The following is a 23,403-nucleotide window of genomic DNA, read 5'->3' on the forward strand; positions in this document are numbered from 1 at the left end:
CCATAATATAAAGAAAGTGCCATGCCCATTGAATGAACATGAAGCTGTAACATGAATAGATTTCTCAGAGTTAGGGAATTAATCATGGTTTTTTTTTTTTTTTTTTTTTAGCATAAACTGAAGGGGAGGAAAGAAAGGAAAGAATGAATTAAAGAAATGAGGAAGGAGCCAGGTTTGGTGGCCCACGCTTGTAATCTCAGCATTTGGGAGGCTGAGACAGAAGGATCAAGGTTCAAGGACAGCCTTAGTTACTGCTTTGTGGGGCCCTTTGCAACTCAGTGAGACCCCGTTTCAAAATAAAGAATGAAAACAAATAGGGCTGGGTGTAAAATGCTCCTCCAAGTTCCATCCTCAGTACTAGAAGAAAAAAAAAAGAAAGAAAAAAAAAGGAAGGAAGAGAGGAAGAAAAGAAGGAAAGGGTTTGTATGTATTTCTGAAGGCAACTTTGGTTTCATGATAGGATTATTAGCTATTTGTGGGCTCTCCCCATCTCCCCAAAAATGATAGCCCTTTAGTGCCATTAAGTAGTACTTAACCAGAGGCCATTGTAGTAACTTTAAAAGCATTTGGCTAGGTGGATGTGGTTAGACAGGAGGATCGCAGGTTTGAAGACAGCCTCAGCAATTAGTGAGACTCCTTAATGTAGTGAGATCCTGTTTCATAATTAAAATAAAAAAATTAGGGCTGGGGGTAGCTCAAAGGTAGGATGCCCCTGGACTCAAACTCCAGTGCCCCCCACAAAAGCATTTGGCTTTGTTCACTATGTAAACAGATTTATAGTTCACAAGTGCTTACTGATCTTTGGAGTCATTTGAGAAAAGAGATTTTATGTAATATGAGAGGTTCAAGTTCACTGCTCATAAGAAAGTCCCCCCCCCCATTTTGCTTCAGAAGTTTCTTTAGAGACAGTGAATGGTCTAATTAAGTTATAAAGCCTACTCTACTTGAGTAAAATGTTCATCTAAGAAAAGAACATTGTGGCTACACTCTGACTCCGATTAATGCACTGGAGAAAAATAATTAAAATGTCTGAATCAGAAGCCAGGCGTGGTGGCACACGCTTGTAATCCCAGCATTTGGAAGGCTGAGGCAGGAGGATCACGGTTCGCGGACAGCCTCAGCTACTTAGCGAGGCCCTCTGCAAGTCAGTGAGACCCTGTTTCAAAATAAAGAATAAAAAATAGGGCTGTGGGTATAGCTTGGAGGTAGAATGCCTCTGGGTTTCAACCCTAGTAAGCAACAAGGGTTCGTGAAGCTGGATAAGTATCACAGAAATTCAGAGTTGGAAGGGATTTTCTTTGCCATTCAGTATAATTGGAGACCAAAATAGGATTTTTTTCAGAAGCACTTCTGAAAAGGAGATCCTTCAGGAGTCTGGGTCACACCCAGAAAGATTGACAGTTTGCTTTCAGGCAGCGTGCAGCCGTTGGGTATTAAGGGGCACAGGGATGTGGTTGCAGGTTCTAGCTGTGCCTCAGTGGAGTAATGACTTTGAAGCAGAGGAAGACTGGAAACAGGCGAGAAAGTGGAGCTGGAGGAACCAGGGAGGAAGCGTTTGCAAACGTCTGGGTGTTGGGGAATGCTCGCTCGCTCAGACTGGGTTATGGCAGTGAGCATTGGGGTCCGGAACAATATGAAAGCCATGAAGGCAGAGACTCTAGGATTTTGTAGCTATTGAATATGGATAGGAAGGTAGAGAGGCTCCAAGATTTTGAAGCTGAGCTGCTTGGGATAAAGCAAGGATACATATAGTCTCCACATCGTTAGTTTTATTTAGTTTCCTTTTACTATGCCTGTTAATGGTATCAAATAAGGATGGCAAATATTATTAACGTCAGTGTGCTTCAAATGGATTGTATTTTACAGAGACACTCTTGAGAACGTCCTATGGTTTGGAAAGGTTGGAAGCACGAAGCAGGGGCTGGGAGTATAGCAGTGTGGTGAAGTTCTTGCCGGCATGCACACGGTGCTGGGTCCCAGAATCCCCTCCTCTCACCCCAAACACACCATATCATCACATGGGTGGAGGATTTTTTTTTTTTTTTTTTGTACTAGGGATTGAACCAAGGGACATTCTAACTCTGAACTACACTCCTAGCCCTTTTTATTTTTTGTTTTGAAATGGTCTCCTAGGTTGCTGAGAGTCTGGCTCTGTTGCTGAGGCTGTCCTTAAACCTGCAATCCTCTGGTCTCAGTTTCCCAAGTCCTTAGATTGCAGGCATGTGGCTGTAATAAGTGAAATTATCTGCCCAGGAAGACTCATCTTGAAAATATTTCTTCTTTTAAAAGTTTTGCAGTGGTGGGGGTTGCATGTAGGTCCTCACATGTACTAAGCATGTGCTCTGCCAGTTAGCTTCACCCCTAGCCCCTCACTTTGAGATATTTTATGTGGAATGTTAGGTAAGTTTTCCTACATATATGTATATTAGATTTCTTTCTTTTTTTTTTAAACTGGTAAATATAATGCATCGGTCTTAGAGGATGGAATCAATTTATGTAACAGAGGTAAACCATTTTGTTTTCAAACTCACCATAGGCCAATGTCTTAGAGAAGCTGCACCTAGCTCCAGAATGTTCTCCCTAGTTAGACACAGAGCTCGGGAAGGAACCTGCTTCCCATTACTTCTGCTGCCATGGGAGGAGTTACCTTTCATGCAAAGCTGCTGAGATGCTGGTGAGCGGCTAGCCATCGCCTGGACCCGTGTAGAGCGTGTCAGCCCAGCCATGGCGCCATTTCAAACAATGCTCACATGTTTTATTTAGTGCAGATATCATCTAGATGACATTTTGTTAAAGATTAAAAACGTCCCGTGCCTTCTGGGTGGGTGTCCTACTTGAGAGGCCCCAGCAGTGCAATGGGAGTCTCTGTAGTTAGGTTATTACACCATTTAAATGTATTCATTATTTACTGAGTACCCATCTGAAGGGTGGCTTTCACTTTATTTCTTATTTTTAGTAACCTTAAAAATTATTCATGTTAAAGATATTATTAGGTAGGAGGAATAAACGGTAAGAGATCTATTGTATAGCAAGGTAACTATAGTTAATTTTGATAGATCCTTTTTTTGGTACTGTATATTGAACTCAGGGGCATGCTACTTCTGAGCAACACCCCCAGCCCTTTTTATTTTTTGTTTAGAAATAAGTCTCTCTGAGTTGCAGAGGTTGGCTGCAGACCTGTGATCCTCCTGTCTCAGCCTCCCATGAACTTGAAAAATGTAAAGGGAATGGATATTATGTGTTCTCACCACAAAGAATGAGAACCGTAGAAGGTACAGCATTTGTTCATAAGCTAGATTTAGTCATTTCATGATTTAAACTTTAAATCATCGTGTTACACGACAGAGCATACAGTGTTTTTATACAATGTCAATTAAAGAAGCATACTCTCAGAAGAAAATAATCCCCATTCCATGGGCTAGGTTGAAAGCATCATAATGAGATGTGATGTTTAATTTCATGCTGTTACTCAGTGAGTGCTGAGGCCAGCTGTGTGCAGTGAGCTAGGTGTTAAGGGTATCAAGGGAAATAGATCACGCCCCTCCCAGAAGCCTGAAGTCTGAGCTTGCTTTTGCCTGTGGACGTCACAGGGAAGGACCTGGGGTGCAGATCTAATTATCTGTAGGAAACGTAGTGAAGTCCTTAACTGTTTACAGAGTCATGTGCCTGACTTTGATTTCCATGATACAAATTCAGTAGACTGTGGCTGGAATTGTTGTCTGGGTTATCTTTTCATGTTTCAGTTTTAAGGAGGTGAAGACCAAAAATCTAATTCATAACCAGAAGTGGTGATGTATGCTCATCATCTCAGTACTTTGGAGGCTGAGACAGGAGGCTTGCAGGTTTTCGGCCGGCCTCAGCAACTTAGGGAGACCTTGTCACAAAGTAAAAAATAAAATGGGTTTGGGAGAGTAGCTCAGAGGTAAAATCATTTCCCAGTTACACATGCACACATACTCACCTAATTCATGTAACATTATTTTCAAGGTGAGTTATGTATTCCTTTCTGAAAAAAACTCAAAGTCTAGTCATTATCTGTTTCCCTGGGGATTGCCGTCTTCTGACGAAGCTCCATGTCATTGCTGCTTATCCTGGAATCTTCTATTACCTTTGGATATCTCTTTTTCCCTCCCTTCCTCTTAGAGAGAGAAACAAGATTAGTAAAAAGGTTTCTAGCTAGGCATGGTGGCGGACGCTTGTAATTCCAGCATTTGGGAGGCTGAGACTGGAGGATCGTGGTTCATGATCAAGGACAGCCTCAGCTACTTAGGCCCTCCGCAACTCAGTGAGACCCTGTTTCAAAATAAAGAATAAAAAATTGGCCGGGCGTGGTGGCGCACGCTTGTAATCCCTGCGCTTGGGAGGCGGAGACAGGAGGATTGTGCAGGTTCAAAGACAGCCGCGCGCGCTGGCTTAGGAGACCCTGTTTCCAAATAAAAATGTAAAATAGGTCTGGGAGTGTAGCCTGGAGGTAGAAGGGCTTCCAGGAACCCCAGTACCACCAAAAAAAAAAAAAAAGAATAAAAAATTGGACACGGGGTGTAGCTCAGAGGTCAACATCCCCAGTACTGCAAACAAACAAACAAACAAAAAATAACCAAAAAAAAAAATGCACACCAGAGATTTTCACACCAAAATCTCTGGCGTGAAATTTTGATGAAAATGGTGAACAGTAAGAAAAAGGCATGCATAAGCAGATAATTTTTCCTAACCAGTTCTGACTGTACAGTTATTATGAGTAACCGCAGATCATCACTGGGTTCTGTTTTGGTTGGCCGGGTGATCATTACACCCAGAGAAAACCATCAAGTTAGAGTCGTCAGTGGCTCTCAGTGCTGTACAATAACAACACAGAAGCTTCCAGAAAGTTCCTGATAATTGTGGCAGTTGGTATATTTTTTATTGTGATTTAGTGGAAGCTTGTTTACATTGGCATATTATGAGCCTTATACTCTTAAAAATATTTTAAATGAAAAATAAAGTAAGAGCTCTTATGGTGTTTGTAACTATGCAATATTTTTCAGAAAAAAATTTTTTTAGGTTGTATATACAGTTTTGGCTTTGGTTCTGTTTTTGCCAGGAGTTTGGAGATAAGCTTTCATTATTCTGGGCCAATTACATTTTGAAAACTAGGGCAAGATAAATCCAGGGTCATTTAGAGTCCTGTTAAAGTGGGTTAACAAAGATCTCATTCATTCCTTATAGAAATAAAAATCCTTTTTAATTAGCCCCATGAGAGATACAAGATTCTCTGAGCTTTTGTGTATGCGTCTGTGTTGGGGGGGGTATATAATTATTCAAGGCTTGAAGTATTGTATCAGGAAAAATACAAAACTTAAAATACCACCTTGAAAATGGGAACTTAAGAAGCTAATGTATATTAATTTATAAGCATTCAATGGGTTTAGTGTTCGACTTATATTCTGAAATTTGGAGGTCTTTCTAAATGTCATGTCTTTCAGACACGACGTTCCTCATCTGATTTCCACATTGGGCATGATAATTTATCTGAATGATTTTGTTTTTCTAAATCAGGAAAATTTTGGTAAAAGCTAACCCTATTTGTTGTTCCCAGTATGTATTAGAGCTTAAGTTTGCTACGTACATATTTTTAGAGTCATTTAAAAGTGGCAAATAAAAGCATAAGGGTGATTTATCCTGGAGAGGGAATATTGTTTTGCGTGTCTCTTTAAACAGAGACATCATATTTGATAGACAGTCTCTCCTGCTCATTGAGGGCCTGAGATGCATGTTGATTGAGCACAGGGAAAAATGGCAGAAAGAAGGCCCTGCTCCGGCCTGGCCTGGCCGTGGCTCCTGCCCACCGGTCTTGCCTTGGTTTTTTTTTTTTTTCTTCCTATTTTTTATGGACTAGGTGTTATCATTCGCATCAATAGTATCATGTTACAAGGCGAAGGGCACCTAGATCCAGTGCAGCACAAACACCACCCTTCTCAAACATAAGATACTTCCAAAACATTGGAATTGTTAGCCTTTCCCTCAGTAAAAGATTTTTTTTCTTTTGTGGTACTGGGGATAGAACCCAGGAACATTCTACCTCTGAGTTACACCCCCAGCCCTATTTTTTATTCTTTTTGAAATGGCCTCACTAAGCTGGGGAGGACCTCACTAAGTAGCTGAGGCTAGCCATGAACATGCCATCCTCCATCCTCCATCCTCCATCCTCCATCCTTCATCCTTCATCCTTCATCCTCCATCCTCCGCCATGAACCTTTGATCCTTCCGTCTCTGCCTGGGATTACAAGTGTGCACCACCACGCCCATCTACGTAAAGTAGTGTTTTTAATAGTGGGAACGCTGTCTGCCTCAGTCTGTATCTTTTATTGTCAAAACTTCCAGGGGGTTCTGTGTGGGGTTGTAGCTCAGAGGCAGAGTGCTTGCTTAGCATGTATGATGCTGTTGGTTCAGGTTCAATCCCCAGTACTGGGAAAACCAAACTAGCCAAAAAAACTTCTTCTTTTTTAATGTTTCAAAACAAAACATTTTAAAAGTATAGGTGCAGCTGGATGTGCTGGTTATCCCAGTACTTGGGAGGCTGTGAAAGGAAGATTTCAGGTTTGTGGCCAACCTCAGTAACTTGGTGAGGCCCTGTTTCAAAATAAAAAAATAATATAAGGCTGAGGGTATAACAGAAGTAGAACCTTCCTGGGTTCAATCCCTAGTACAAAAAAGTGTATAGGTATATTATATTCATATTTACTACTTTATCATATATTTATGAATTTTATGAGTACAGGCAAATCTGTTACATTGATTAATTCATGCAGCAAATATTTCCTGAGGCTCTACCTTGTACCAAGCACTATTTTAGGTAAGAAAATACTGAGGTAAACAACTCTAATAATTAGCTTCACAAGTCCATGGTGTTTATATTTAAGTTAGACAAAATTATATATATCACTTCATGGAAACTGCTAAGCAGAAGGTTTTTTGTTTGTTTTTGCAGTACTGGGGATTGAACTTAGGGACATTCTTCCTCTGAGCTCACTCCCAGCCCTATTTTATTATTTTATTTTAAATCAGGGTCTCACCAAGTTGCGGAGGCAATAAGGAGCGGAGGCTGGCTGTGAACTTGTGATCCTCCTGTCTTAGCCTCCCAAGTACTGGGACTACAAGTGTGTGCTACCATGCCCGGCTTGTTATTTTGTACTGGAGATGGGCTTTCTTCCTCTAAGCTATTTCCCGTCCCCCCCCACCCCAACCCTATTTTTAAATTTTAACTTTTTATTTTGAGATTGAGTCTCACTAAGTTGCTGAGGCTGGTTTTTTTGAGGCGGGTCAGAGGACCAAGGAACAGCAGCTGACTGCACCCCCTTTCTGTGAGGTTGGGGAACTGAGCAGGAAGGTGAGAGACTGAGGGACTTCAGGGAATCAGTGCCCTGAGCAGCCCACAGGTCATCATTCACATTAAGGATTACAGGTGTGCAAAAGTCATTGGCTCCCTCAAGCCCAATTCTAACCAATCATAAAAGGACACAGGAAGGTTTAAAAGCCTTCTCCTCAAGGGCTTCAAGGTCACTCTCTTTCCAGGATCTCCCTTTGTGGAGGGGCTGCTGTGTCCTCTATCTTTCCCTAACTTATGATAAACTTTCATATTTCTATACCCTTCGCTAGTCCTTGGATTTTATTTGTCAATATCCATTGGACAAAAACCCTAATAATAAAGCTCCATTTCATTTCTTTTTTTCAGTACCGGGGATTGAACCCTGAGTGTTCTACTTCCCAGCTACATCCCCAGCCCTAGTTTTTATTCTTTATTTTGAAACAGAGTCTCACTAAGTTGCAGAAGGCCTCACTAAGTAGCTGAGGCTGCGATCTTCCTATCTCAGCCTCCCAAGTACTGAGATTATAAGCATGAACCACCATGCCCAGCCTGAGGCTGGTATTCAACTTGCAACCCTTCTACCTCAACCTCCTAAGTATTGGGATGACAGGCAAGTGCCACTGTGCCTGGCCTATGCAGAAGGTTTAAATGGGTTCGTGTGGGTTGGGTTGTAGCCCAGTGGTAGGCTGGGTGACTTCTTTAGCTGCAGAGGGACAGTTTTGGACTGATTGAACAACACAGGGTAGTGCTGTGTTGAGGGCAGGGTACAGCATTCTAGTCTGAGGCAGTCCATCAAGGGAAAGCACTGAGGTAGAGGCAGGTTTGCAGCAAAAGACCGGCGTGGCTGGAGCGCCTGGAGAGGCTGGTGAGGTGGGTGGGGCCAGGCAGAGATGTGCTGACTCTACAGCCAGATATGCTCATGGAAACCAATTATTTGATATGGGGTCTCGCTCTCTCACCCAGGCTGGTCTGAATTCTGGATTCAGTCTGCTGAATTCTACAGAGCAATCAGGTGAGGTAGCCATGAGAAGTACCACTGGATTGAGCTTAGAGGGTTTGACAGTGGCCCTGAAAAGGTTGGCCTCCTTTAAGTGGTGGAGGACAGAAGCCTGACTAGAGTGGGTTGAGAAGAAAATGTATGATGGTCAGACATGGTGGTCCACGCATGTAATCCCAGTACTTGGGATGCTAAGACAGGAGGATCGCAGGTTCAAGGCCAGCCTCAGCAACTTAGGAAAACCCTCAGAGATTTCGTGAGAAACTATTTAAAAATAAAAAATAAAAAAGGGCTGGGTTCAATCTCTAGTACCAAAAGGAAATAATAATAATAAAGGAAAGAAAATATATGAGGACATGGGGATAATAACTTAGATGTTTTCAAGTAACTTGCTTTGAAGGGGAACAGAAATATAAGACACAAGATGAAGAGGAATGTAGGATTTTTAAAAGTTAGAGCCACCACTCCATTACTTGGTATGTTTTTAAGTATAGGTTTATTTGTTCACTCATTATTCAACAAATACTTTTGTTTTTTGGTGGTACTGGGGTTCCTGGAAACCCTTCTATCTCAGGGTTACACTCCCAGACCTATTTTTATATTTTTATTCGGAAACAGGGTCTCTTAAGCCAACCCGGCTGGCTTCGAACCTGCGCGATCCTCCTGTCTCCGCCTCCCAAGTGCGGGGATTACAAGCTGCGCCACCACGCCCGGCCAACAAATACTTTTGAATGCATGTTGTGTGTAAGGCACTGTGCTGGGGTAGTACATGCCACTCGCCCTTCTAAAATGTCTTCTGATTAAAGGGATTTGCCCAGGTACATACACTAATATGGTACAATATGTTGTGTGAGTTGAGAAGCGAGTGGTAGGTAAGTGAAGACAGTCAGTGAAAACAACTCCTTCAGGAGGCTTTGGACACATGCATATTCCTGTTTATAGCAGCTCAATGCACAGCAGTCAAACATGGAACCAGCCTAGGCCTCTGTCAACAGACGAATGGGTTACAGAGCTGTGTATGTGCACACAATGGAATTTTACCAAGCCATAAAGAACAAAGTTATGTCATTTGCAAGAAAATGGATGGAACTAGATAGCATTATGCTGAGCTTAGCCAGTCTCAGAAAGTGAGAGGTTGTATATTTTCTCGCCTATGTGAAAACTAGAGAGACATTGGGAAACAAAAGGGACTTCAGATAAATGTGTAGAGAGAGAGCGGGAGAATAGTGGGGGGGGGTATTGGGAGAGGAGGATGAAAGAGGAAAGACTTGATGAAGAAAACAGTAGTAATGCGGTCACATCATGTGTGAGGTTATCAACACCAATCTCTATGACACCTGCTGGGAGGGGGAGAGAGAGGGTGGGGTCCAGAGAGAAACACAGAAAAGTGAGTGTGCATGTATATTTCACTCTGAACCTCAGTATGATGTAACATTAAAACACACCCATGAAAGTATGTTAAAGAAGTTTTGGAGGGGAGGAAAGAGGGTGGTAGCTGACATGGCTATGGATTTACTATTTCAGCCAATTATGCCGGGCGTGGTGGCGCACGCTTGTAATCCCAGTACTTGGGAGGCTGAGACAGGAGGAGTGCGCAGGTTCACGGCCAGCCTCAGCTACTTAGTGAGGCTCTCAGCAGCTTAGTGAGACCCTGTTTCCCAATAAAAATAAAATATAAAAAGCCCCTGGGTTCCATTGCCAGTACCACAAAAAACTATTTCAGCCAGTTTTAATTTATTATAAAAAGAACATGGATTTTTTTTTTTATAATGGGGATTGTACCTAGGGGTGTTCAACCTCCAAACCACATCCCCAGCCCCTTTTACTTTTTATTTTGAAACAGGATCTTGCTAAATTGCTGAGAGCCTCACTAAGTTGCTGAGGCTGGCTTTGAACCCGTGGTCCTCCCATCTTAGCCCCTCATGTGCTGGGATTACCGGCGTGCACCACCATACCCAACATGGATTTTCAACCACGCACATCTGGATTTAGGTTTCTCCTGTGCTAGATGTGAGATTTGGGTCACATTATTTGAGACATAATAGACTTTTGATAAATGTTTTATTAAACAGGCGAATGAAACATTTTCATCTTTGGAGTAGCAACAACTCTCTCATCTATAAAATGGCCACTTGATCCTTTGGTTGGCAGGCTATTGTAGAATGTCATGGTTCCTTGCAATGAGTTCCCACTTATTCCTGAACATGTTTTGCTTCAGCAAGCCTGTCTTAGGGCACCCACACGGTACTTTAGATACATATACAGATTCTGTAGATTATTATCTAGGAGTTGCTGGGCCTGGTGGCGCACGCTTATAATCCCAGCATTCGGGAGGCTGAGACAGGAGGATCATGGTTCGTGCACAGCCGCAGCTACTTAGTGAGGTTCTTTGCAACTCAGTGAGACCCTGTCTCAAAATAAAGAATAATAAAGAAAATAAAGAAAAAAAATAAATAAAAAATATCAAAATAAAGAAAAAAAATAAATAAAAAATATCAAAATAAAGAAAAAAAAATAGTGCTGAGGGTGTAGCTCAGAGGTAGAATGCCCCTGGGTTCCATCCCCTAATACTGCAAAAACAACAACAACAACAACAAAATATCTAGGAGTTAATTATTGCATCATTACTTTTCACCAGGTCCTTCCTGTTCCCTTCTGTTGTCACAAAAAAGTCACATATGTTAATTGGTCCAAGTCAGTTTAGAGAGATATTTGTCTCAAAGGGAGATGTGTGAACCCCTGCCTCAGTTTCTGGGAGTGGGGACCCAGAAACCTGCACTTAACCCTGCATGATTTGCTCATGATCCAAAGTGTACGACTCCTAGATTGATAATCACGACACAGCTCTGTTCAGGTAGATCGGTTTATTTATTTATTTTTTTGGTTCCTTTGCACTGGGGAGTCAGAGAAGTACTGGGACTGCAGCCCGGCAGGAGGCATTCAGGCGCGTACAACTTGGTTTTCGCAAGAAGCATCGACAGTTTTACGTGGGAGATAAGAGATAGTAAAGAGACACATGTGTTAGAAGAAATGTAGTCATTTCTTGATTTATTCATTCCACAGATATTTCTTGAGCAATTCAGATGAGTCAGAGAGGGCGAGAAAGAGGAGGGAGAAATAGCACCCAGATTCTAGGCATTGTGGGCTCCTTTTCAGGAGCTAGAAATATGAGATTTGCTTACGCAGAGAGCCAGGAGCTATGTTCCAGTGAGGTTGGAAACAAAAGCCTTAGTGTAAAAATCTCAGGTGTTGACACTCGGGTGTGGTCCGCACATGTGGCAACAGGAGCTTGCTGGGCTCTGCATGCAAAGTTGAAATCACTGAATGTATGTTGTATATTTTTCTAATGAACTAAGTGCTTAACTATCCCTATCGATTGGGGGGGAAATAGCAACAAAGTCTTGCTCCTTCCTCCCCCAGCCATTTAACCATTCCTTCAACAAATATTTTCTGAACTCCTCTAGCATGACCAGCTCCGTGGGAGGTGCTCCAGTCAAAACCAGGAGCAGAATCAGACCTGGCCCCTGCTTTACACCAGTTGCTAATGAGGAGACAGATAGTAACCGCATAATCCCAGCTATTAGCTAATTTTGGGGAGAACAACTTTATTAGGGTATAATCTGAGATAAAAATCATAGACCAGCCATATAGCTCTGAGGAGCTGGAGGAACACTTGTCTAGCTTGTGAGAGGCTCTAGATTCCATCTCGAGCACCACATACAAATACATAAATTTTGTATATCATGCTATTCAGTTGTTAAAGTTTCCAATTAAATTGTTTCTAGTGTATTCAATTGTCATCATGTTTGATTTCAGATCAATTTTGTCACCCTAAAAGCAAACCCCATACCTTTTAGCTATCACCCCACCCCCGGTTCTCTCACTCTGCCCCCCCCCCCATTCATAGGCAGCCACTTATTTTACTTTTTGTGTGTATAAATTTCTCTGTTCTGGATTTTTTTGGTATAAGTGGAGTTATATAATATATGGAGTTTTGTGACTGGCTTCTTTCACTTAGCAGAATGTTATCAAGAGCCATCCATTATTGTAACCGATATGTATTTGTGTAGACTAAGCAACCTGTGCTGGGAATGGACAGGCTTTCTCTGGTAAGGGCCAGGTTGCAACTATTTTAGTCTTTGAGTGCATGTAGTCTCTGTCATAACTGGTTCTACTCTGCCTTGCAGTGTGGAAACAGCCACATTCAACAACAGGCAGTGGGTGAGATGTGGCCTGTGGGTTATAGTTTATTGACCTCTGATCTAAGTCTCTAGAGCACTTAATCCATCTAAGAATTCTAAAAAGTCGGTATTATCATCCCTGTCTTAGAGATGAGAAGACAGATGCACAGCTAGTGAGTAGTGGATATGGGATTCAACAAAGGTAGTCTGGCGATCCTCCTGTCTCTGCCTCCCAAGCACAGGGATTACAAGCGTGCGCCACCACGCCTGGCCCTATAGCCAGAGATTTTAAACGCGTTAATGAGTACAAATGGAGATGTGCGCTAAATGGTGGTGGAGGGGAACTCCCCCTTTGACTCTATGAAAGTTGGGCTTGCCTCGGCTTCTGTCAGGGTGCAGTGATTGAGCTGAGCGGGACTAGGAGGTGTCCAGGAGAGGGGAGGAGGGGAGCTGGTACAGGGCTTGGGAGGGCCCCCACTGAGGCGGGATGGCTGGAGCTGAGGCTGGAGAGGGGCCTTCTGCAGGACTTTGCTGTTGGTCCTAAGAGCCGTGAGAAGTCAGCCAACAGTGGAACGAGAAATATGGTCAGCTTTACCTGCTGAAGGGGAGAACAGATGGTAAGGACGCAGAGCAGACCTGGCTGGCCGTGGAAGCGCTCCAGGCTGGGGCAGGAGGGCAGGATGCGAGCCAGGTAGCGGAGGTGGATACCACAGCGAGGAGGAGGCAGCTTTGGCAGGATCGAGGATGATGACGGATGGGGTGGGAGGTGGCGAAGGAGGCCGTGTCAGATCCTTGAGCCAGTTTGGGGAGAGTCTGGTTTTAGTCCTGGGATGCTGAACTTGCTGGGCAAGTGCTGCATTTTCACGGTGGTAACTTAGACTCTTGGGGTTGGGAGCTGTCTGAAGTAGAGGAATTCTGAGGTAGAGAGGCGATTTCACGGTGGCCAGGAGGCACCTCCTAGGGTGGTTGTGAGAAAATGTGTTGTATCTGTTCCCTTCTCTCTTGCCCTTCGTTAATATTCTCCTCCTTTGTAGTTAAAGAACAGCCTTTTTCCTGTTTATCCTGTAAGTGCTTTAGGGTTTTTGTGCATTGAATGTGCTTGCCAGTGTGTTTTTAATTCCCTCAATATGTTTCTTTATTCTTTATTTCTGTTTGTTGGCATCTTCATGAGAAACCATAGAGGGGCATCCCCTCTTTTTTAAAATTCCCTTTATATTGGATAACAACTTGATTGAGATTCTTTGCGATAGTTGTTGGGACCCATGGTTAAAGTGTGTTGTGATACTATCTACTTTTAATTACCGTCCTTACCATGACTGTCTTAGGTAATGGGGAGTTGGCAATATTGTTTTAAGGAATGGCAACTGGGGTCATTAGTTCATGCCTCTGACATCATAAGAAATATACATATTTGACTCCGGGCGTGGTGGCGCACGCTTGTAATCCCTGCGCTTGGGAGATTGAGACAGGAGGATTGTACGGGTTCAAAGCCAGCCTCAGCTACTTAGTGAGGCTCTCAACAACCTAGTGAGACCCTGTTTCCAAATAAAATATAAAAAAGGTTTGGGAGTATAGCCTGGAGGTAGAAAGCCTCTGGGTTCCACCTCCAGTACCACCAAAAAAAAAAAAAAAAAAAAAAAGAAATATACATATTTGGTCTCTGCTCCTGATTCTTGGCAACAGTTTCTAAAACTCTTCTTGAGCTGGGTGTGGTGGCGCACGCTTGTAATCCCCGCACTTGGGAGGCTGAGACAGGAGGATCGCACGGGTTCGAAGCCAGCCTCAGCAACTTAGTGAGACCCTGTTTACAAATAAAATATAAAAGAGGTCTGGGAGTATATCCCGGAGGTAGAAAGCCTTTGGTTTCCACCCCCAGTACCACCAAAAATAAAAAAATTAAAAATAAATAAAACTCTTCTTGAAGGCCGGGCGTGGTGGCGCACGCTTGTAATCCCGCGCTTGGGAGGCTGAGACAGGAAGATGCGCACGTTCAAAGCCAGCCTCAGCTACTTAGTGAGGCTCTCAGCAACTTAGTGAGATCCTGTTTCCAAATAAAATATAAAATAGGTGGGGGAGTGAAGCCTGGAGAAGGAAGGCCTCTGGGTTTCAACCCCCATACCACCCCAACCCAAAAAAATAAAATAAAATAAAAAAAAAAAAGCTCTTCCTGAAGGATAGGGATACTAGGAACATCTTTTGATCTTTGGCTCCAGTTCCTCACACAGAGCTCTCAAAGCTCTGGGATTTCCTGGGAAATAGGAGTAACTTTTTTTTTTTTTTTTTTTTTTTTGGTGGTACTGGGGATGGAACCCTTCTACCTCCGGGCTACACTTCAAGACTTATTTTTATATTTTTTATTTGGAAATAGGGTCTCTTAAGCCAGCACGGCTGGCTTCGAACCTGCGCGATCCTCTTGTGTCTGCCTCCCAAGCGCGGGGATTACAAGTGTGACAAGTGTCTGCCACCAAGCCCACCTGGCTAGGAGTAACTTTTAATGAGGTGACTTTAAAAATTAATTTTAATTGTTACATTGTAATTACATATAATAGTGGATTCACCGTGACCTATTTGTACATGCATGTAAGATAATTTGGTCAGTTTCATTCACTAGTACCTTTTTCCCCTCCTCCCTAAGATGATTGGAAACTGGAGATTTAATTAATAATTGAATTCTCCTACTTGTCGAGCCTCCATAAAATTCCCTAACGTTCGGGTACAGTGGTGCGTACCTGTGATCCCGGCGACTGGGAGGCAGATGCCGGAAGAGCATAGGGTTGAGGCCAACATGAGAAATTTAGGGAGACTCTATTTCAAAAATAAAAAAAATTAAATTAAGGGCTCAGTTGTAACTCAGAGGTAGAACTCCTCTGGGTTCAATCCCTAGTAACACACACACACACACACACACACACCAATGTGTGGTGTTTAGACTGTCTGGGTTGGTGAATATATCTGTATTTTTTTTCACCATCTTTACTCAGGTGCGTGTATTTATATGCATTCTTTGAGCCATCCTAGCAAATACTTGAATTGAAGGAGAAGGTCTTGGGAATGTCTGGTCTGTAGCCACAGTGGATGGAAGCATTGGTAGCTTGAGGACCCACTGCTTGGGATTGGTGTTTGAAGTTGGGACTGAGCCCTTAACCTGCGGGCTCTGTATAAACTCCTTATAGTTAGTGTCATAACTGAATTGTAGAATACCAGTTGATGTCTACAGATTTGGGGAATTGTGAAAGTGAAGGGAAACCCCATACATCTGGTATCATACAGTAAGAATGAAGAAAAGTAGCAATGCCCTTTCGCTCCAAGCATTTCATCACTAGAATAAGCAGCCTGTGGGTCACTGAAAGGAGGATTACGGTAAGACACAGCATGTAAATTCTTTTTCTTCATACGTTGAAAAGTCACTCTGATCCTTGACGCTTTTTAGTATTTAATATGTCTTCAATCAGCAAATGTCTTCTCTAGGTGTCACTGTGCTACGGAGAAGCACAAACCCCCAAAGTTTTAACTTTACCGTTCTTATATTGAGCAGGAGAGAAGCCACAAGCACAGCCATGAGCAGAAGCGGTAATGAGCACAGACAGAGGCACACTGCTGGGTTGTTCCTTTAATAATAATACAGACAGGAGCTGGGCACAGGGATGCATGGTAATCCTAGTACTTGGGAGGCTGAGATAGGAGGATTGCAGGTTCAAGGTCAACCTTAGCAACTGGATAGTAATGGCTGGAGGAGTAGCTTGGAGGTAGAATGCCCCTCAATTTAATCCCCAGTCTCCCCTGCCCATACAGATAGAATTATAATAAGCATACTGTTTTATAACTTGCTCTTTTTCACTTAAGAATAGATACACAGCAGCCAAACATGATTCCAGTACTTGGGAGGTTGATACAGGAGAATCGCAGGTTCAAAGCCAGCTTCAGTAATTTAGCAAGGCCCTCAGTGACTTTTTAGGTGTCTGTTTCCAAATAAATAAAATAGATGGGGCTAGGGGTGAAGCTTGGAGGTAGAAAGCCCTGAGTTCAGTCCCCGGTAATATATCCACCCCAGCATGTATTTTCTACTTTTTTTTATTGGCTAAGTATGCTTCCTTCCCTCCTCTATTTATGTATTTGGAAGCTTATGATCTTATCTCTCTTGAAAGTTTCTTGTAGTATAGCAGATGCCTTTTTTGGAGGGTGCTGAGGATTGACCCTAGGGACGTTCTACCACTGAGCTACATTTGCAGCCCACAGACTCTTGTATTTGGAGAGAGGATCTCACTAAATTGTTCATACTGATCTTGAACTTGTAATCTTTCGGGGTTAGCTGGGATTACAGGCATATGGTACTGCACTGGGCTAGCAAAGGTACTTAAGTTATGTATGTAGAGGTCCATTCAGTCAATAAATATTGCTTGAGGATATTCTTCTAGGAGCTAGGGACTGCGTGGCCAATAAAAGCCCTTGACTTTTAGAATTTGTGTTCAACATGTGCTTAATCTAAAAGGATGTCCAGGGACTGTTAATACTATCATCAAGGAAAAATGGGGTGTTATTGGAAAGTTAGGATTAACTTTTTTTTGGTGGTATTGGGGTTCCTGGAAACCCTTCTATCTCCAGGCTACGCTCCCAGACACCTGTTTTTTATATTTTTATTTGGAAGCAGGATCTCTTATGCCAGAGAGGCCTCTTCGAACCTGCGCAATCCTTCTGTCTTCGCCTCCCAAGCACGGGGATTACAAGCGTGTGCCACCACGCCCGGCTAGGATTAACTTTTAATTTCTATTACTTTATATCCCTGTATACTATGTGAAAACATTTTTAATGAGTATCAAAGTTTACTTATAATAATAATAATGTAGGCTGAAGATCTTTATCCAAAGTTCTTGGAATCAGAAATATTTCAGATTTAGATTTTTTTTGTATTTTGGAATATTTGTATATGCATGATGAGGTATCTTGGGTATGGGACCCAAGTTTACACATAAAAATTATTTATGTTTCAAATGACTCGTACACATAACCTAGTGATCATTTTATGCAATTGTGTGTGTGTGTGTGTGTGTGTGTGTGTGTGTGTGTGTGTGTGTGAGCGTGCTCGCGCATGCCTGCATGTGGTGCTGGGTCATTCCATCTCTGAGCTACATCCCAAGACCTTTTTTTATTGTTTTGTTTTGAAACTGTGTCTTGCTAGGTTGTTAAGGGTCTTGCTACGCTGCTGAAGCTGTCCCTGAGTTTGCAATAATCCTGTATCAACTTCCCAAGCACTGGGATTACAGATGTGTGCCACCACGCAATATTTTTAGTAATTTTATGCATGAAACAAAATTTCATGGTACAGGATTTTCTACTTGTCAACACTTAGAACGTTTTGGATTTTGAAGCATTTTGGGTATTCAGTGTTTTTAAATTAGAGATTTGTAAGCTGTAATGAGAAAAGTATTGTCAGAGGCGAGAGCCAGACACATGATTTCTGTGTTACTTTTGGATAGCACATGTCTTATTTTTACAAATGTTTATTGGATGTCCACATGTATAAGACATTGTGCCAAGTGCTCAGGTTTCTGTGAACGCAGAGGTTGGCTATTCCAGGATGTACAGAACATGAAAGTGCAGAAAGAGGGAAACTTTACTGGAGGGACCATAGATATTCTAGTTTGGCCAGAGAACTAGGGTCTGAGTAGAGAACTTGTAGGTGAGGATGAATCAGGAAAAAGTAGATTGGAGCCAAATTACTACTGACTAAAAATGGGAGTCAAAGAATGTCTTATTCCTTCAGTAAGGAATTACAGATTAGCCAAAAGGTCTTGAGGAGAGTGAAGGATGAGAGTAGTGAATACGGTGAGGATGCAGTGAACCTGTCACCAGTAACCCAACAATGAGGAAGAAGTGAAATTCCTGAGTAGGAAGGAGTCGCAAGCCTTCCTAGGTGACCTCCTGTGGGAAAATGCCTGGGAGGAGCCACAGTCCAATCCTGCCTGGCTCTTTAGGTGGAAAGATAAGCTGGTGGCCCTTCGCTTGAGCCAGCAGGGTACTTGAACTTCTGCGAAGCTTCAGGGTCTTGCTGAGAAGTAGCAGCCGTGGCAGTTTTAGAGTGAGCCTAAGAGTAAAGTTAAAATCCACACCCTTAACTCCAATTTGTTCTTAGTTTAATTCAGTTCCAGCCAAGGATAAGAGCTGCCAGCTCACAAAAAGCAGATCGAGGAACAAGCTCAGGGATTAAATACATTTTTATGATAATGATGCCTGGAGAAAATCCTTGCCTCATTTCTGAAATTCAGTGAAGTGTTTTTCAAGAATGATGCGCAAAGATTCTTACGCGAACCAGTGTGAAGTTCACTTAGTCCATTTTCCTACACTTTATATATACTTTTATATAATATGGATATTATATCTATCTATTGCATATCCTCAAACGTCAGGATAGAGAATTTCTCATTCTCTATTTCTTAGCATTCTAATAAAAATTCATTACTGTAATAGACTATTCTATTATTTTCTTTGCTTTTCTTCCCCCCACCCCCGTCCTTAACATCTGCTGATTAAAAGGTCCTATTCTCTACATGCCATTCTGAGAAGAGTTTTATTAAGTTGCTTTAAGTGTGTGGCTCTCAGTGATTATTTTTCCCAATGGGTCAGGCTTCAGAAGAACAAAAGATTACTTATCCTGCCACTGGGTGAGCTGTTTGGCTCGGTTCCCTGTGAATTAATTCTGCTATTCAGGGATAAGGCGGTGTGAAAACGGGAGAAAAGTGTGTCAGGGGATAAATGGTGCTGCACTTACAAACCTGTTTAATTGAGTTGCTACAAAGGTGTCTAATTGCAGCGGGGACACCTTTCTTTGCTATTAAGCAAAGGCTCTTTGTTGCATCTCAAGGGGTCCGATTTCTAGGATGAAGAGATGTTCTCTAAGTTTGACAATGAATTAAAAGCCGGGAAGATGCCTTTCCAGACCCTCCTCCAGAGGTTTGATGTAGGCTCCACTTCCTCTGCGAGGGGGAGATGACCCGTGGGGATTTGTGCTGACCTCTTCTCTTACATTTCCCTGTGTTTCTATAAGGTGTTTAATCAAATCAGGACAGGGACAACTTCAGGTTTCCTTTAGAAGTTTTTGTTTATTTTAAATCCAACTTTAGTCCTCTCCGGAGGTATTCCTCAATGCAAGTTCAGATCAGATTAGATGCTCCAATTTCAGCAACCCCAGGAGACCCCTGCTTTCCTGTCTGTTTTCAGTCTAGAAAAGTTCGTAGCCCCTAGTTCACGCAGTACCCGACTCACATGGGCATGAAACGATCGCTTATCCCATTGCGAAGTCGTTCAAGATGACCGAGACTCTCCTCTGGACATGCACTACTGAAACTGAAACTCCCTAGGCACAGTGCTCTTTCTGCACCTGGTTTTATGCTGTGTCTACTCCTCTGAGGTTAGTTCATGCTAAGAACTTTCTGCCTCTTCCCTGCACCTTGTATTTCTACTTCATTTTTTTCTCATCCTTTATTCTAATTTTTTTATTTTTTATTTTTTTGAGAATCTGGGATGGAACCCAGGGGCATTCTACCTCCGAGCTACACCCCCTGCCCTATTTTTTATTCTTTATTTTGAAACCGGGCCTCACTGAGTTGCAGAGGGCCTCACTAAGTAGCTGAGGCTGTCCTCGAACTATGATCCTCTGGTCTCAGCCTCCCGAATGCTGGGATTACAAGCGTGCGCCACCACACCCGGCTCTCACACTTTATTCTGAAGAGAAAATTCCTCCTCAGTCTCTTAAGAATAAGGGTGAGAATCAACTTTTTAAAAAATTATTGTTCTTTTATGTTAATTTCTGATGTATTATTAGGAATGGATAGGTCACTTTCTACTTGATTAAGATATATTGTATGCATATAACTTGATCTTGAAATCATAAAAACTTTTTTTTTTAAATTTTATTTTATTGGTGCACTGTATTCATACATCATAGTGGGATACAAACTTTTGTAGACATACATGCACACATCGCCCAGTCAGCCCCCACCCGATCCCCACCCCATTCTCTCCCCATCCCTCCTTCCCATGCTTGGCTTAGTGGTTGACATCTAGTATTATAGCAATTTATCCAAAATTAAAAATGATAATCTCACATAACAGTTTCATTTGTCTGATACCAAGCGTTTGATGATTTAAAGATAGCATTTCAATATTTCTTTTTGCTTTCTTTCTTACTAGAGCATATTTTTTTCTGTTTTTTTAGGTGAAACTATCATATATTTATATATTTATTTTTCAGAAAAAAATCTATCCTAATATGGAATATGAATTCTAGATACCCAAAACGATCTTGAAAAAGAACAAAGGTAGCAGATATATATTTTCTGATTTCAAACCATATAAAGCTACAATAATTGAAACAGTGTAGTACTGTTCTAAAGGCAGATATATAGACCATTGGAGTTAAATACAAGCCTAGAGCTAAATTCTTCCCTATATTGTCAAGTTATTTTTGACAAGGTTTCCACGAACATTTGGTGGTGGAAATAATAATCTTTTAACTAAATATTGTTGAAAAATAATAATTACATGGAAAAGAATAAAATTGGACCTTTACCTAATCCCATATACAAGTATTAACTCAAAATAGATAAAAGACCTAAATATAAATCTTAAGACTTTAAACTTTTAGGAGAAAATCTGGGTCATAAAACCTCACAACATTGAAATTGGCAGTGATTTCTTGGATATGATTTCAATGGCACAGGCAACAGAAGAATATACAAACTCCCTAAAAAATAAAAGAAAATATTGTATATCCAAAGACAATGTAAACAGAGTTAAAAGTTACTAATAGAATTGGATAAAATATTTCCAAATGCTATATCTGAAGGTATATTAATATTCCAACTAGAAATCCTAAAAATTAACAACAATAAAGGCAAACAATACAACTTAGAGATAGGTAAAAGACTAACATAAATAATGAATCTCCACAGATAACCAATCTTAGTTGTCTGTTGGATGGAAACTCTTGTTTCTCTGGTTCTGGTGAGTGTTACCTATTTCTTCTTTGTAGTTAATCTCTTTGAGTATTTTCTCTAGCGCTGGTTTTGAAGACATAAATTCCTTCAGTTTCTGTTTGTCATGGAAGCTTCTTATTTCTCCATCTAATTTGATAGAAAGTTTTGCTGGATAGGAAATTTTTGGCTGGAAGTTGTTTTCTTTCAGAGTTTGGAATATGTTACTCCAAGCCCTTCTGGCTCTCATGACTTGGTTTGGGAAGTCTGGAGTGATTCTAATTGGTTTGCCTCTGAATGTCACTTGGCCCTTTGTTTTTGTTGCCTTTAAGATTCTCTGCTTGGCTTCCACATTGGTCATTTTGACAATTATATGGCGTGTGGATCCTCTTCTCCGATCCTGTCTAAAGGGAGTTCTATAAGTTTCCTGGATCTGTGTATCAACCTCTTGCTCTATATTTGGAAAATTTTCTGCTATTACTTCCTTGAAGAGATTGTTGATCCCTTTGGTATCACTTTCTTTTCCCTCCTCTATTCCAATTATTCTTAGGTTAGCTCTCTTAAGATGGGCCCATATTTCTTCAATGTCAGATTCCTGCTGTTGGATATTTTTTTCTAGATTAGAAACTATGCATTCATTTTTGGATTGCTCATCTTCTAAGAGCGAGATTCTGTTCTCCATGTGGTCTAATCGGTTGTTTGTGCTTTGAATTGAGGCCTTTACTTCATTAATTGCATCCTTTATCTCTTTTTGGCTCTCTCTGAGTTCTTTTCGAAGCACCTCTATTATTTCTACAGTTATTTTCCTGATTTGATCTTCTAGAAATCTCTGATTTTCTGTTTTATCGGGTTCTGATGTTGTGGGGTTGTGCACATTCATTACTCCAGTGTTATTCCTCTTTCCCATGATTTCGGAGGTTTGTGCCTTCTCTGGGTTCTTCCCTTGGGTCACTATGGCTTCACTTAAGGTGCTCTGGATCTCGAGTCTGTATTATCTCAGACCCCACTACTCCTTTACTGGGTTGTATCACAGAGTCTCCGACCCAGGGAGTCGATAGAGGCTGCTTTAAACTATGGGGGGTGCCAGGTTGCACGTTCTCCTATGGTGTGATATCTCTGCCACCACCACTCCCTCACTGGGTCAAGTCCCAGGAGGTCCAATACTGCGATTTCTCCTCTGTGGCCCGCAATTTGACTCACTGTTCTTGAGTACACAGATGTAGCTGTACTGGACTCGGTGAATTCACTGCTGCTGCCGCCGCCGGTGGCAGTATGGCGCCTCTGCCACGCCCTCGGCCATGAGGCTGACGTATTTTTTCTTCTCTGGTTTTGATTTCCACTCTGAATCCCTGCAGCGTGTGCTGAGCTCAGCCACTGGGAGCTTTAAATGCTGTCTGCGCCGAAAGATCCCGCCTGGCTGTTCCGCAGCGGCTCACCTGGCTTGCTGTAGCCGTCCGTTGAGTTCACCGCTGCCGCCGGCAGTATGGCGCTGCTGCCGCGTCCTCGGGCTCGTGTGTCTCCTCTGTGGCCCTGAGCTCTGTTCTCAGTCCGCTTTCTCTCTGGAGCCTGGTGGTTTTTTTTTGTTTTTCTGGTGATGGTGTTTTCTGGCTATGAAAGGCGCTCTTTTTGTGGTAATGAAGATTGGTTGTTAGCGGGACTCTTAAGCCCTGCTTTTCTCGGTCGCCATCTTCCCGGAAGTCCCATAAAAACTTGTTCTCTACTTTTTTTTTCCTATTGAATAACAAAATTAGTCTTCAGTGCATTTTTGGTAAGATTAGCACGTGTATAAAATTCTTATTATCAGCTATGTGTGGTGGTGTACGCTTCTAATCCCAGAATTTGGGAGGCTGAGACCAGAGGATTGCAGTTTGTGGGCAGCCTCAGCTACTTAGTGAGGCCCTCTGTAACTCA

General features: G+C 42.1%; 1 protein-coding gene across 1 annotated transcript in view; it reads left to right on the top strand.

Annotated features, from left to right (window-relative positions):
- LOC308271035 (nesprin-2-like) overlaps positions 1-23,403 on the top strand; it is a gene marked incomplete at both ends in the record, with an annotated part of 71,182 nt that overhangs the window by 2,177 nt on the left and 45,602 nt on the right. The gene's annotated exons all lie outside the window — the stretch shown is intronic.

This window comes from Muscardinus avellanarius (genome assembly GCF_963383645.1).
Source record: "Muscardinus avellanarius genome assembly, chromosome: 12".
NCBI classification, from domain to species: domain Eukaryota; kingdom Metazoa; phylum Chordata; class Mammalia; order Rodentia; family Gliridae; genus Muscardinus; species Muscardinus avellanarius.